Raw genomic sequence first — 16,705 nt, forward strand, 5'->3', positions numbered from 1 at the left:
ATGTGGGGAACATAATGGAATGAATCATGCATATCAGGAGAAAAAGTGTTTTAGACAGAGGTGACAGTACGAAGGTAACAAGGAGGTACGATCCTGGCATGTTAGAGGAAGAGCAAAAACTCTGTCATGATAAGTGTTGCTAAGGAAGGGGAGGTATTTGATTCAGAGAGATCATGGGAAGATGCAATTCATGGAGACCATTTGCAATGGACTGAATGTCTGTGTCCCCTCAAAATGTGTTTGTAAAATTCCAACCCCCTAGTGTGATGGTATTAGGAGGTAGGGCCTCTGAGAAGTGATTAGGTCATGAGGGTTGAATCCTCAAGAATAAGATTAGTGCCATTTTAGAAAGAGGCAATTGCTTGCTTCCTCTCTGCTCTCCACCATGTGAGGATACAAGAAGAAGACAGCCATCTGCAAACCAGGAAGAGGGCTTTCACCAGAACTTGACGATGTTGGAACCTTGATTTCAGACCTCCAGCCTCCGAAGCACTGTGCTAATGACAAATGGCATAAAAGCAAACAAGCTGAGCGAAGATATGAAATGCCTTTTAAGGCTTCAGCTTATAGCCAGGACGCCATCACTCAGTCTATGGTAGTTTGTGATAGCAACCCTATACCATTGTAAAATTTGGCTCCTGCTTAACGGTAAGATGGGAAATAATTGAAAGATTTTTTGTATTTTTGTACATGATTGTCATGGGAAAATGTTCAAATATATAAGTGAAAAAACAAGGCACTCAAATGTAGAAACAATTTAACTCTAGAAAACAACTTCTGAAGAGAAATACAAAAACACATAAGAGTAACATGTAACAAATATCTTGTATTTGGAACATGGCTGGCTTTTATTTTCTCTTTGCACCTTTTGGCATTTTTCAAATAATATGAAATAAGTTTGTATTATATTTATAGCCAGAGAAATATAATATTATTTTCTAAAACATAGGTGGTAGCTAAGCAACTGGAAGTAAAATATAAATATCTGATAATATGGTTATCAAACAGCCACTTTAGGCATTGTGTACACATTACTGATAGTTGCTAAGGAAAACTTCTCACTGAGTCTGGACAATCTGATTATTAGAAATAAATTTCCTTTACTGAATTGGGGAAAAACACCTCAACTATATTATCTGGAAAAATCAATTTATGCAGACTTGACTTCAGGACAGATGTACTTTATTCTCTCTATCATCAGAGGTTTTAGTGTCTTTTCATAAACTGGGGATTAAACTTGTTCATTTAAAATTTAGCAGAGTTTTAAGATGGTCTCTTAAATTTCATGTGAAGTTTGGAAGATTATAAATTTAGTCTGAATTGATAAAACATTATGTTCTGTTGGAAAATATTATAATTCTATTATATCTTTGAAATGTTAATTTCATGCTGGGATTTGGATAAACTATAATTATGTCACAATGATATTCCCCTTAAAAGAAAATTATATGAATAGAAGGAGAAAATGGGCAGGTATTTTGCATATGCTTTTATAATTATTCTCTTTCTGCAGTAAATTCTTTCTTCTGTACACATTACAGAATGACTGGCTGTTTTAGGTTAAATAAAAGAAAGTTGTGTTTAAAAAGAGTATTTTCTCTATGTCTTATCCCTTAATTAAAATCAAAGATGCTGTGTCCATTAGGTATCTCTATGAGATCAGTGGCAGATAATTCAAATTAGGTTAAGAAATAGGAAGAAACTATCAACACACATAAAGAAACATAAAGATAGCCCCATCTCTGGAGCTATCTTCAAGGATAGCTGAGTTGACACCTTGGGCCACATTGTGAGAACCTTGTTTTATTCTGTCTCTCAGCACCAATTTTGGCTTTGTTGGCTTAGGTTTAGGTGGCTCTAGGCTCCTCCTTGTGTCAGCAAAGTGTCTGCAGTAGCCTTAACTTCTTATTCTTCCAGTTAAAGACTAGGAGGAAACAGTGAAATTCATTTTTCTGGTAGCTTTTGGAAAAGTTCTGAAGTTGATTCTGATTGGCCCATCTAAAATCATGTGTCCATAATGGAATCAAATTGCAGTGACCAGAGGAATGCCAAGATTCAGTTCACCCTGGAAGTCAGTCCTGATACTACTTTCTCAACAGTGTGGAGGTAAGGGTGGATTTCCAGTTGAAAATCTGGGAAACAAGTGTTGGGGATGTATTCATCAAACACTCACAATATAAATATTGCTAGAAAATCCTTTTATAAGTGTAATAGTCACTTTCTGCTGCTTAACAAACAACCTCAAGTATCTCGTTGGCTTATAACAAATATTTTTCTTGATTTTAAGTCTGTGGATCAGCTCCACATATCTAGTTAGTCAATAGCTATCTGAGACATGTTTCTCTAATGGCAAATGGCTTAAAAGCAAACAAGTTGAACAAAGATATGAAATGGCTTTTAAGGCTTCAGCTTATAACCGGGACGCCGTCACTTTAGGCTACATTCTGTCAGACAAGGCAAGTCACATGGCTAAACCGAACATTAATAGGATGAGGAAATATTCTCTTCCCATTTCAGTGGGAGGTAATGCAAAGTCATGCAACAAAAGCCAAGGAGTTTGTAATTCTAGTAAAGGACAAGGGTGCAGAATAGAGAGCAATAATCCAATTTACCAGAGTAAGTTTCTAGTACTCTGTTGATGACAAGGTTAGTGGTCAGAATTTCTCTCCATCAAGTCTTCAAGTACAGTCCATATTCACTTCATGTAGAGTTTGTTATTAGGATACCCCCAAAATAGAGCTCATCACCATTACACTTCTTTTCAAGTTAAGTTACACACATATATTTATGTTTATTTACATATAAATTAAAATTAAAGATAAGTCATTGGTGAAAAAAAATATAACTAATGATTAAAATTATTACTGACATTTTCTATCTAATAGTTTTTGAGTTAACATACTTTACAGAAATCTTCATCGTAGTTCTGGAAGAAGAATTCAAATGCCAATTCCTGGTTTCCAATTGAAATTTTTAAACTACCTTTGATTTGTTCTTTGGGCTTTTTATTTCTAAAAACACACAAAAGAAAGTTAGGTCAAATCATCAATAATTCTGATTACCCTGAGGTTTTATTGGTTAGTGTCATAACTTTAATATGAGATAAGTGTATTTTTATGCAGTAATTTGGTAAATCATCTCAGTAGATTGTAGAAAATTACCCACCTTTGTTCTGCCTGATGGATAATATGTTCTAGACGAGCAATTAGGTATTAGCTATACACAGCTGCAGCTCGTTCGACAAATACTTTTTTTCAGTCACACATTTATCTCTCTTTTTCTGGATAAATTGGCAACATGCCTCACATAGGTGTTTATTGTGCTGTTTTCATGTAGTTCCACACTGCTGGCCTAAAACATGTTTGTGCATAATTAGACAAGTATGTTATTTCATCTTGAAGATGAGTTCCAATTGTTATTAAAAATAATTACATAGGCCGGGAGCGGTGGCTCACGCCTGTAATCCCGGCACTTTGGGAGGTCGAGGCGGGTAGATCACGAGGTCAGGAAATGGACACAATCCTGGCTAACATGGTGAAACCCCATCTCTACTAAAAAGTACAAAAAAATTTAGCCAGGCGTGGTGGCAGGTGCCTATAGTCCCAGCCTCTTGGGAGGCTGAGGCAGGAGAATGGTGTGAACCCGGGAGGTGGAGCTTGCAGTGAGCCGAGATCGGGCCACTGCACTCCAGCCTGGGCAACAGAGCCAGACTCCGTCTCAAAAAAAAAAAAAAAAATAACAATAATAATAATTACATAGTACTGATAGAAGACGTTATTTTTATTCTATCAATCCTATGTATTTCTTCATTTAAGCTATCATTTGCAACTATAATAGTTTAAGGACTATATTTCAGGACTTTGCAAATAAGGATTGCCCAAGTATAATAGCATATTTGATATATTTGTTCTGTGTCATTGATGGACTTGCCAATATGTCATAGTGATGTTCCTCTGAAGCAGGATTTTTCAACCGTGGCACTATTGACATTATGGGCCAGAAAATTCTTTGCTTGGGGAGGTGAGGTCCTATTCTTTGCTTGGGGAGGTGAGGTCCTATGCTGTCCTATGCATTATGGGATGTGAGCAGTGCCCCTGGTTTCTACCCACAAGATGCCAGTAGCACCTCTTCCACCCCAGGTATGACAATCAAAAATGTCTACGAATTGCCAAATATCCCCTGAAGGGTGAAATCAACCCCACTGAGTGCTACTATAAAGGGATTCCTAATGGATGCTTTCATATATTACAGCAACCCTCCCCCTTCACCCTGGCAATTTTATTTAAAATCGTTGACTTGAAATTTACAAAGGAATAAGGAAGACATTGAGACTTATGTATCTCACATAGCATGAATTTGGACTATAATGAATTACATAATAAGAAAAAACATTTAGGTACTTTTATTGAGGTTTTCTATGTAGATGTTTATATGGTAGTGAGTTTCTGGTCTACCAGATTTCTTTCTGTTCCTCTCATTAGAGACGTATTTTTTCTCTCTGTTGTCATTGTTGTCATTATTGTTCCCTCAATGACTATTAATTTAAAAGTTTGCATTTTTTCACTCCCTTAGCTGTGCAGAATATTTCAGAACAGATGCTGTTGTAAGTGAGCTCCATTATATCTATGAAAGCTTACTTTGAGTAGGCAGTTTCTGTAAATGAGAAGGGTCCAGGGAGCAAGAATCCTTTTTATTTGGAGAGAGAATAATTTTGAATTAATTGAACATAGTTATTAAATGATCTCATTCCTTTAATATACCTGTTGGCAGAGACAACAGATAAGGTTTCAAGACGTCATTTCCATGTAAGAATACTTTGGCAAAGTCCACAATCCTGAAATCTAAAAAATTTCATAAGCTTTCATTTAATTCTGAGCTCTCAAGTGTAAATTCTAGGAAAAATATTACATAGCTGAAAGAAAACCTATATTCAAATATGGGCTTTGAATAAATAGAACTGGATTCCAGTTTTTACTCCCACTTACTTCTGTGAAAGTTTGACCAAGCTGCTTAAACTCCCGGAATCTCTGTTTCCTCTTACGTGAATGGAGATAACGCATTTTATTGATGAAGACTGGGGAGAGTGGCAGTGTACTGGCTGTGGGAGGATAAATACATCTTGAAAGTTGCATGTACTTACTCTCTATACTTCCCTTTATCCCAACACCAATGATTTCACTAAAAACTCCTCTCTCAGAGTAATCAAAAACCTACTTACTGATAAATCCACAAAACACTTGGCAGATTTTTTTCTTGATCAACTGTTCCTTTGTTTTTAAACAAAGGATTAGCAAATATTTTGTATAAAGAGCTAGATAGTAAACACTTTTGATTTTGTGGGGCAGTCTCTGCCTTATTTACTCAACTTTGCTATCACAGTGCAAAAACAGTCATAAACAATATTTAAATGAATGTACATGCCTCCATTCCAATAATACCTAATTTACAAAAGCAGAGAGTTGGCCAGATTTGGCCCATCGGAGTAGTTTGATGACCCTTCCTCTCAACCCCTCACTGCCTTCCTATTTTATTTGGTATTGTTTAACTTTCTGGCTACAAGTATTTTATCTCCTATGTCTTTGATCGCTCCTCCTTTTTTTTCTGGCTTTCCTCCCTGCCTGTGTATTAATTGTCCAAATTAACAAAACACCACTGGGGAAGAAAATATTTGCAAATTATGCATCTGACAAAGGACTAATATCCAGAATATACAAGGAACTGAAGCAAACCAGCAAGAAAAAAAAAACCTCAAATAATACCATTAAAAAGTAGGCAAATGACATGAATAGACATTTCTCAAAAGAAGGTATACAAACAGCCAACAAACATATGAAAACACACTCAACATCACAAATCAGTAGGGAAATACTAATTAAAACCACAATGAGATACCACCTTACCCCACCACAATGGCCATTATTAAAAAGTCAAAAAACAATAGATTTTGGCACTGATGTGGCGCAAAGGGAATACTTATACATGGCTGGTGGGAATGTAAACTAGTACAACCTCCATGGACAAAGATGTGGAGATTTCTAAAAGAACTAAAAGTAGATATACCATTTGATCCAGCAATCCTACTTCTAGGTATCTATCCAAAGAAAAAAAGTTACTATATTAAAAAGACATCTGCATGTATATGTTTATGGCAGCACAATTAACACCTGCAAAGACAGGGAATCAACCTAAATGCCCATCAACCAATAAGTGGATAAAGAAAATATGATATATATATGCCATGAAATACTGCTTAATCATAGAAAAGAATAAAAGAACGTCTTTTGCAGCAACTTGGATGAACTCGGAGGTCATTATTCTAAGTGCAGTAGCTCAGGAATGGAAAACCAAATATCACATGTTCTCACTCATAAGTGGGAGCTGAGCCACGGGTACGCAAAGGCATACAGAGTGGTGTAATAGACATTGAAGACTCAGAAGCTGGGAGGGTTGGAGGAGGGTAAGGGATAAAAAACTACATATTCAGTACAATGTACACCACTTGGGTGACAAGTGCACTGAAATCCCAGATTTCACCACTATACAATTCATCTATGTAACCAAAAACCACTTGTACCCCTAAAGCTACTGAAATGTAAAAAAAAAAAAAAAAAAAAAAAAAAAAAAATAGAAAAAGATAAATTACCATTGGGAAGAAGAAGTAGCTGTGTTTCAAAATGGTACCTTTATTTCCACTGTCAAGCCCTTACCTTCTGCATGAAGTCCAAGTCTCAGCAAGGCATGCGAGGCTCATTGTTATTTGATCTTTGCCCACCTTCCTATCCTGTCATCAACTACCTCATTGCCTGCTGTCTGTCCCAAGCTATTTGCATTTTCCCAACTTGTCTGATGTTTTCTCTTATCCCTGGGCTTGGCACATACAAGTTCTTCCATTCGGCAGACTTTTATTTTACCTTTTCTCCTAGAAGAGTTGTATGCCTCCTTGTATTTTATCTTAGTTAGCTTCTATATCAGCATTTCTTGTATTTTATGGTGACTGTTCACATTTTTAAGGTCAGAATGACTAAAATAAAAACTGAAAATAATGTCAATCTCAGATGTTGATGAGAATACAGAGAAGCTGAATTACTCATGTATTACTAGTGGGGTTGTAAAATGGTACAGCCATTCTGGAATACAGCTTGGCAGTTTCCTAAATATCCAAACATCTAATTTCCATACGGCCTAGCAATTGTACACTTGGGCATTTATTCCAGAGACATGAAAATTTATGTCCATGCAAAACTAGTACATGAATGTTTATAACAGTTTTATTTCTAATAGTAAAAACTAGAAAGAACCCATATGTTCTTCCACAGGTGAATGGTTAAACAAACTGTGGTACATCCATATTGTTGATATACACAGCAACCTGAATATTGTGTAATAATTTCCAGGGAATTATGCTTAGTGAAAAAGCAATCTCAGAAGATCACATATTTTATGACCCATTTTATAGTATTATTGAAATGACAAAATTATAGAAATGAAGACCAGATTAGTGGTTGCCAGTGTTTAAGGATAATGGAGTGGCAAGTAGAGATGTGGGAGGAAAGTAGATTTGATTACAAAAGGGCTGTATTTGGTATCCTTTTGTTGATAAAATTGTTCTATGACTTGACTGTATCAATATCAATATCCTGGTTGTGATATTATAGCAAGATATCATTCAGGGGAAATTTAATAAAAGTACATAGGATCTATATGTTATTTCTTACAACTGTATATGTATCTACAACTTTCTAAAATTAAAATATTGAGTTAAAATATATCAGTCTGGTTGATTCTATGAGATAATTATGGTTGGACTACTATGGGAATGCAAAGAAAGGACACTATACCCATTCTTGGAGGTCAAAATACCAGAGAAGGCATTAAGGGGAAGGTGGTTTTTGATTTGGGTCCTGAAGATAGAACAAACATTACACAGAGGAACAAGGAGAAGAAGGTTCTGCCAAGTTGATGAAATGTCAAAAGTCAACAGTGTCTGGGGCACTGGTCAGGTCATGGAACAATTCATGTTCTGGAAGACATTCTATGATTCATGTCTCTAGTCTCCACAGTAGAGCTTAGGTCACTTAATTGATGTTCAGTGTTTTAAGTCCAAGTACTTCAGAGAAACAGAACCAAGAGGATACACTACTGAGAGAGAGAGAGAGAATTATTGTGGGAATTGGTTCATGTAATTATTGAGGTGGAGAAGTCCTGTTTGAAAGCTGAGGGGCCAGAAATGCCAGTGGTATAATTCAGTTGAGTCCAAAAACCTGAGAACCAGGAGCTCCTGTGTCTAAGCGCAGAAGGACATGGATGTCCCAGCTCAAACAGGGAGAGGAAATTTATCCTTCTTCTATCTTTTCATTCTATTTGGGCCCTCACAGGACTGGAGGATGCCCATCAATATTGGTGACAGCCATCTTCTTTACTCAGTCTACTGATTAAAATGCTAATTTCTTCTGGAAACACACCCACAGACACACCCAGACTTTCACAACTCTCTGGGCTAGCCAAATGTACACACAAAATTAACCATCGTAGCCAGGTGTGGTGTCACGTGCCTATAGCCCCAGCTCATCAGGGAGGCTGAGGCAGAGGCTTTCTTGAGCCCAGAAGTTTGAGTCCAGCCTGGGCAACATATGAGACCCTCATCTCACTTAAAAAAAGAAGAAGAAAAAAATTAACCGTCACAACTCAGTTAATGTTTGTGTGTGATCCAATGACACTTGAGTTTATTTTTTGAAGTTATGAGTTAGATTAATTTTTAAAACCAGATATTTACTTTTAATTGATCATCTTAATATATTCTTCAATTAAGATAATTAAAATACTAAATTTTAGTCCTAGTACACCAGATAAACCTTCACAGAGTGTGTATATGGTCAGCTTGACCCACCAGTTCATCTTTCCTCCAACCCGTCAATAACCAGCATAGTACACAAAGAAGACCTCCATAAATATTCATTGAGTTAAATAAACCTATGAATGTTGCAAGAAGTCAGCACCTGTTTGGAGGCAAAGACTAAACAATTTTCTAAACCTCAAGAATGTATTTATACAGGCATAATGTAGATTATGAGTGTTACTTGTTTATAACAAAATAATTTCCTTTAAGTTATGAAATGTAAAAGTAACTAGAAATATTAACCAAATAAGAAATAAAATAATGAAAATTAAAGATGAAAATTCTAAACTCTGATTTAAGAGTTACAACAACCTTCCTAAGGTAGCCAAGTGATATTCATCTTTTTTCCCCCACAGTGCTCATTCATTTAATCATTCAAAAAATAGATGCAGAATGCTACATATACAAAAAGCGCTAATACAATCTCTAATTATCCTTCTGATTAAATTCTGTAACCTAGACATTGGCTGTGTATATATTACACACACATACAGAGGCACATATATACATGCACTTAGTTTCTTTAACTAAAAGGCTATCTATTCAGGATGAACTTGTTTTCCCAGCACCTACTATTATCACGCCTCCTGTCTTGTACATTCCTTGAGTGCATCTTGCAAAACGGCCTTGTATTTCAAGCTACGTGTTTGTTTGTTTGTTTGTTTAAAGATCTGAACATATTTATGTTGGGAACAAAGTTTAAGAGGAAAATAGCATTTAAAAAACATTTTTTACTGCAATGTGACCAAACTCCAGGATAAGAAAAAAGAGTAAAATATGATTTTCTTGCAGGCCCATTCTGCTTAATTTCAGTATTGGAATTAAGAGATACAACTTATAGAGAACACACACTGCTGCACCGGCCTGTAGAGAGTTAGAGCAGACTTGATATACTGGTGGGTTGAACAATCTGTCTCTGCCATATGGGCAGAACCTCAGTTTCTTCTCTAGATGTCTCCTTGGCATTTTGTGCCCCATCAACTCTGGCTGCATCTATTCCATTTCTAGGCAAAAAAGATTGAATATAGCTTGAGTATCTTATGCTATATTCTCCAAAGAATAACCTGAGAAAACAATACATATCATATATATCCATAACCTGTTATTGAGATATACATAGAATAATTAGTTGCTCATTAAATTTTGCTAAGACTGAAATAATGCATTGTAACCATGTAAACATGAAAGATTTATCAAAGTTCACAAATGAAGTGGGAAGTGATAACTATCTACAGTCATTTAAAAAGGAAATCTAGCCACTGACAAACTTCTTGATAATTCACAACTCAATCAGGGACAGGAAATAATAAAGTAGTAAGATAATGTGATTCTGATTTAGGGAGATTTAAAAAATGAGAACGGTTTGTTATAGAATTTAGTAGTAAAACTCAGTGTCTAATTTCAATTAATTTTGACAATTAGTTGTAGTTCCAAACAACTAATTGTAGGGGTAATAATAACTTTCTCAAAAATTTTTAGTAAAATGTAAGTTAAATAACACAAGTGATGCATGTGGTTCAATACTTATTCACACTGTAGTGCTTGATATAAAATTCTAAGATGAAATCATAATATCAAAATAAGAATAGTGTTTATGTTTGAATGTTTGTATTATAATTTCTTGAGTTTTTCATAGTTTTCTATAAAACAAATTTGTGCTAATGTTTGTCTAGTTTGCAACGGCCCAATACTCTGGAGTTGTAACAGTAACCATAAAATTGCAGAAAAGCTTAAAATATTGATTGTGGCCTCTTCTGTAATTCTTAATGGTTTTTTCTTTCTTTGTATCAGTCTTGAGACCAATGAAGAGTGGAAATTAAAAAATATATAAAATGTACAATTTTGTTACCCAGAAGGTTTTCTGCTTTCTGTACGTACATCCTTTCATAGCCCTAAGTGATCAACACTGGGGAAAGGGTCATGATCTGGCTGACAGAATGGATTACTTTTATAAGTGTCTTAGTCCATTCCTACTGATGTAACAAAATACCACTGACTGGGCAATTTATAAACAACAAACAGTTTGTTTCTTATAGTTCTGCAGGCTGAGAATTCCAAGATCAAGACACCGGCAGATTTAGTGTTAGGTGAAGACCACTGTCTTCTTTCAAGATGGCACTTTGAAGCTGTGTCCTCACATGATGAAATGGAGGAAAGGCTAAAGGCAAGAATAGCTCCCTCAAGCCTCTTTTATATGATTATTAATTGTATTTATGAGGACTCTGCCCTTATGATCTCCTAAAAACCCCACCTCTTAATACTTTATATTGGTGATCATGTTTCAGTTTATGAATCTTATGGGGACACATTCAGACTATAGCAATAAGGGTTGGAGAAATCATTTAAATTAAATAATACATAGATTGATAAAAGAAATACCTTGAGTCTATGAATATTTACTATACATTTATCTTTAAGGCATTCTCTTTTCTCATACTTTTAAAATAAATAGTGAATGATCACTTTATGTTCGCCTTACTTCTTGTTTTAGTCAGCCCTAACTTTTCTCACCTCTCATTTCAAACCACCTCACTATCACAAGCAAAAACTACAACAAGAAAAAAAAAAAGTCATACTTTATGGCCCTTGTCCCAGAAGGGAGTGAGCTATCACAACTTCTTTTCTTTGTATTCCACTGCTAGTTATTTAAAATTTCTACTGGAATGAGAGAGATTACTTTGTTCTAGGATCTCCCCTAAGAAAAAAACCCCTGGTACCATAGCAGCATTGCCATCCAGTCTCTTGAATCCACAACAAAATGTGGCTAGAAATGCTTAGTGCAGCCTCCCAAGGCAAACATTGCTGTGATGAGTGACAAATTGAAACAATGGGAGCTGCTCCTGTTGCCATGGAAACAAGCCTTTCCATCTGAGTGGTTCCATCCCAGTATTCACAATCTAAAGCTCTGCAAAGGTATGCTGGTCTTAACTCCCCTACTGGTTAGCACTGTCTACCAGACTAACACTGCTGAGATGACTGACATGAAAAAACAATTGGGGCTACTCCTTATTGCCATAGTAACCCAGGTTTCTAGTAATTTGCCTTGATGGAACGTTAAAAGAGCTGTGTAGCAGATGTATGCCATACCAAAATCAAATGACAGTTAAAAAGAAGAAACGTGATAAGTTCCTTGGAATTTAAATGCATACCTATTGGGGTAAGTGTCAATGAGGGTTCTGTTTTCTAAAAAAATTATACATGCTACAATACTTCAGTGAATCACAATTTAGATCATGAAGCACTTGAAGAAAATATGTTTATCCTCCTGCAAAGGCATTTACGTAAAATACAATGAAGTTCTCTGAAGAGAATTAGCAAGCACTGAGTTTTTAAACACTGTTTTCTTTGACAGTCTTTTGAAGGAAAGGACTCTATTGAACGACATGATACAGGTATCTCAGTTGAATTAGCTGGCATATTTGTGACTAACCAGATATTGAGATGGCATTTTATTAGCAAAGACATAAAGTTACGATTGATTCATTATCTGCACTTAAAAATTAAAATGAAAAACAGATTTTAAAAAATGCTTCCTGTATAATGGATTATCTCAGGATTTGGTAATAACTTGATATATGAGACAGATATTATATTAATTAACCCCACACAAATTGAGGCAATGGGCATTCTGAGAATAATGGAGAAACTGAGCCTTAATTTTGGACAGCTGGGTTCTATTCTTTTTATTTTACTGTCATACTTCAAATCTATACAACATGTACTTACTAAATATCTTTAGATACTTTAACCAAAGTGTAATTTTGGTGCTAGTTAAATGAATCTATAGTTCCAGATGCCATAGGCCATGGCTATATATACATTCTCTGTTTTTCACTGTGATATGCCCTGTAGTCGTGAATGTGGAGCAGATCACAATTTCTCCTAGAACTAATACTATGACTGGACTTTGAGTTCTAATCAACTAATATGGAGTAGCATGGAGTAAGTCAGAGCCTAACTTATCAGCCTATCACATAGGCAGGTCTAAAACCCATAGCGCTCCAAGATGAAGGGAAAATGAATTAAAATATGTTGTTAGTCCTGTGAGATGTGCATAAAGCATGATATGCATTGGTTACTCAGGGTATCTTGTATACCACAAATTGTACAAACAGCTTCCACAAAACTACAGGGTCATCAGTATGAACTATTGAAAATAAATAGGTCAACCAGTATTTATATGAATGGAATATTTTATTATTGTTATTATTATTTATTTATTTATTTATTTATTTTTGAGATGGAGTCTTGCTCTGTCACCCAGGCTGGAGTGCAGTGGTGCGATCTCGGCTCACTGATATGAATGAAATATTTAAAAAATAATTGTACAAGGATTATAAATGATGAGTTTGAGTACCTGTTCTAAAATTTACTAGCTATATGATTCTGCGAAGAAAAATCAAAAGAAAGATCAAATCAAATGATTCTGCTCTCAACCCACAACAATCAACACAGCCTTCTGTGACCAAATGTGTGACAATTCTTTCCACCAGGAAGAAGCAAGCAATTCTGCAGTGGACACCAGCTGAGTGCTTTCTAATTTAATTTCCACGCTATCTACCTGGAAGAAAATCCCACAGGTTGAGGGCTCAGTCCCCAAGACTGCCCCTCACCTCAGCTTCTGTTGCAAGCCCCAGGTTGTCTTATCCATGCCTCTGACAGACTTCCCATAAACTGGCGTTTCCAAAACCCCATCAATTAATTTGCTTGAGAAGCTCACAGATCTCAGAAATATTTGTGTTTGCTGATTTATTGTAAAGGATATTACAAAGGATACAGATGAAGAGTTGCATAGGGTAAGGTATGAGGGAAGAGGTGTGGAACTCCTATGCCCTCTATGGGTTGCTCCATCCACCAGGAACCTCCACTGGTTCAGCTATGTAGAAGCTCCCCCAGCCCAGTCCTTTGGGTTTCTATGGTGGCTTCATTGCATAGGCATGATTGTTGTACTCAAGATTAGATACATGTTCTGTGTTTAAAGAAAGAAGGGTCCTTGTTTCCTAAAGAAAAATTTTATGTTGACTTGACCGAAAGTGTGAAAGGTTATTTAGAAAGAGTGTGGGTTAAACTCCTTTTGCTTATTATTCATGAAGAGATATTTACAGCTGATGATGCGCATATTATCTTTAGATTTTATTTTTTAATGCATTCTGGCAGTGACAGCACCTCTCTCCTTTTGTGCTACTCCCCGGTATCAATCTGTTGCTGGTTGCAAGGAGTCCTAGAGCAAACACCATCGAATGAGTAGAGTAAGGCATGTGGAAATGGTTTTAATCGGGCAATTTTAAAGCAAAGGCAGCATGAAATGTGAAATGCAGAAAGTAGTGATTCTTGGCATTAATAAGTTCATCAAACTTTAAGTTAGGAACTTGTAAGGGGGTAAAGGGAGCAGGAGAGGAAATGAAAAACATTTGTCCTTAACGTACCTCCAAACAGTATGAAATAATACAGGGTGGAAATCTCTATAGTATATTCTTAGCTCTTTTTTCTTCTAACCTCATTTCCTGCTATTTTCCCAAACATACTCTAATCTCTGCTGCTCTTAAAAAATAGCCCTTGTTACCTTTGTAGAATTGTTTACGCTCTTTCTTCACTAAGACTGCCAACCCTCCTAGGAAAAAACATTGTCAGAATTTTACTTTCCTTTAATGCCTATCTCAAAAGGTAGCTTCTTTATGAACTATCCCTGATACTTCCCATTTGTGTATGAGCTCTCTCCTTCTTTTCTGGGAGCCCTTCAGATTAAACATAGAAGTCCCACAGTAAACTATTTTCCACATAAAGGAGAGATGAGGCGAGAATGACAGAAAGTGACAATAAGAAGCCGGAGAAGAACCAACGACGTAAATTGTGCAGATGACTCAGCTTACAATTTCAGACTTAGGTGTATGACACAAACTAAGCTGGATGTGGGATATTTGCTGTTTCAGAAGTGGTCCCCGTTTCTCACATTCCTAGATTACTTTCACCATCTCACCCTGTTGTATTTAATTCTAGTATTTGAAATATATACATGTATATACACTAAATTATATTAAATTATATATATCTGAGATATATATTAAATACTAGATTAAATTACATGTATACATGTGTCTATTACTAAGTAGCTGCCAAACTCAAATCAAAAGCTACATTAGTTGCACAATTCAAAATCAATTATTTTATTACTGTTAATACATATCCATGGAAGATATGTTCCAAGACTCCCCAGTGGAAGCCTGCAACCACGAATAGTACCAAATTCTATATAGACTAACTTTTTCCTACAGATACATACCTATTATTATTATTATTTATTTTTTGATATGGAGTCTCACTCTGTTGCCAGGCTGGAGTGCAGCAGCACAATCTGGGCCCAGCACAACCTCTGCCTCCCGGGTTCAAGCGATTGTCCTGCCTCAGCCTCCCGAGTAGCTGGGATTACAGGCACGCACCATCACGTGCAGCTAAATTTAGTATTTTTAGTAGAGATGGGGTTTAGTAGAGATGGGGTTTAGTAGAGATGTTGGCCAGGTTGGTCTTGAACTCCTGATCTCTGGTGATCCACCCACCTCAGCCTCCCAAAGTGCTGGGATTACAGGCATAAGCCACCATGCCTGGCCAAATACTTACCCATTATAAAGCATAATTTATAAATTAGGCACAGGAGATGAACAATAATAACTAACGATACAATAAAAAATTAATTATAACAATATACTGTAATAGAAGCTATGTAATTGTGGTCTCTCTCTCTCCCTCAAAATGTATGTTTTACTGTACTCACCTTCATGTGATGATGTGAGATAATAAAATGCCTACTTGATTTGATGAAGTGAGGTGAATGATGTGGGCATTGTGACTTAGTGTTACACTACTATCGACCTTGAACACAAGCACTGTGATAAAAGCACGAAGTTACCTTGACAGTTGATCTGAGATGTGAGGTGGCTACCAAGTGACTCATAAGTGATGGTATCTATAGGATGAATCTATTTATACCATGGGGATGACTCACATCCAGGTGGGAGGGAGCAGGATGGCATTAGATTTCATCACACTGCTCAGAATGGTGCAAAATTTAAAACTTACGAGTTGTTTATTTCTGGAATTTCTCATTTAATACTTTTGGCTTGCAGTAAATCATATATATATGGTTATTGTTGTATTGTTTTGGTTCCTCGTGCTGCACTGGACTCAATGACACTTTATTTTGTAAGCAAGCTGCCATCAGACTTTGAAGTTATTCAAAGCCCTCATTGAAAACATTTGAAACAAAATATATTAACCTAAAAATTCAGAAAATTGAAAAGTTGAAATGAATCAATTTTTAATGAAATGTCTATAAAAAACACAAAATCAACTTTTCTTGATTGGTGGTAAAATTAGTATTTGTAAAGAATTTTCACAATTGAAAATATGTGTAATGCATTTTTCTCTGTTTATACTAATTTCTGAATATATACGATCCAAGAACCCAAAGAAAAAAAATTTAAATTTAATTAGTTACTTGTAGCTACATTATTTCACATGAAAATAATACAAATTCTTGCATTTAAAAGTATTCACAAAATATTATTGAAATTGAGTGCTTTATAATGTGTTTGATAGTATATGAGTTGGGGATTCCAGAAGCTAGAGTGCTCACGGCTTTGTAAGATAGCCTTGGGTATCCTTTTTGAGAGATGGTACAGAGAGAGTGCCATCTCAAAGATTTTTAGGAGTAAATTTGATTACACTTGTTCTTCTTCTCACACACTAAGATAGAAATGACCGTGTAAGATGTGACTCAGCTCTGTCTCTATCATGGCACTCTTGTGTCTCCCA

The sequence above is a fragment of the Macaca fascicularis genome, chromosome 2, assembly GCF_037993035.2.
Source record: "Macaca fascicularis isolate 582-1 chromosome 2, T2T-MFA8v1.1".
Lineage (NCBI taxonomy): Eukaryota > Metazoa > Chordata > Mammalia > Primates > Cercopithecidae > Macaca > Macaca fascicularis.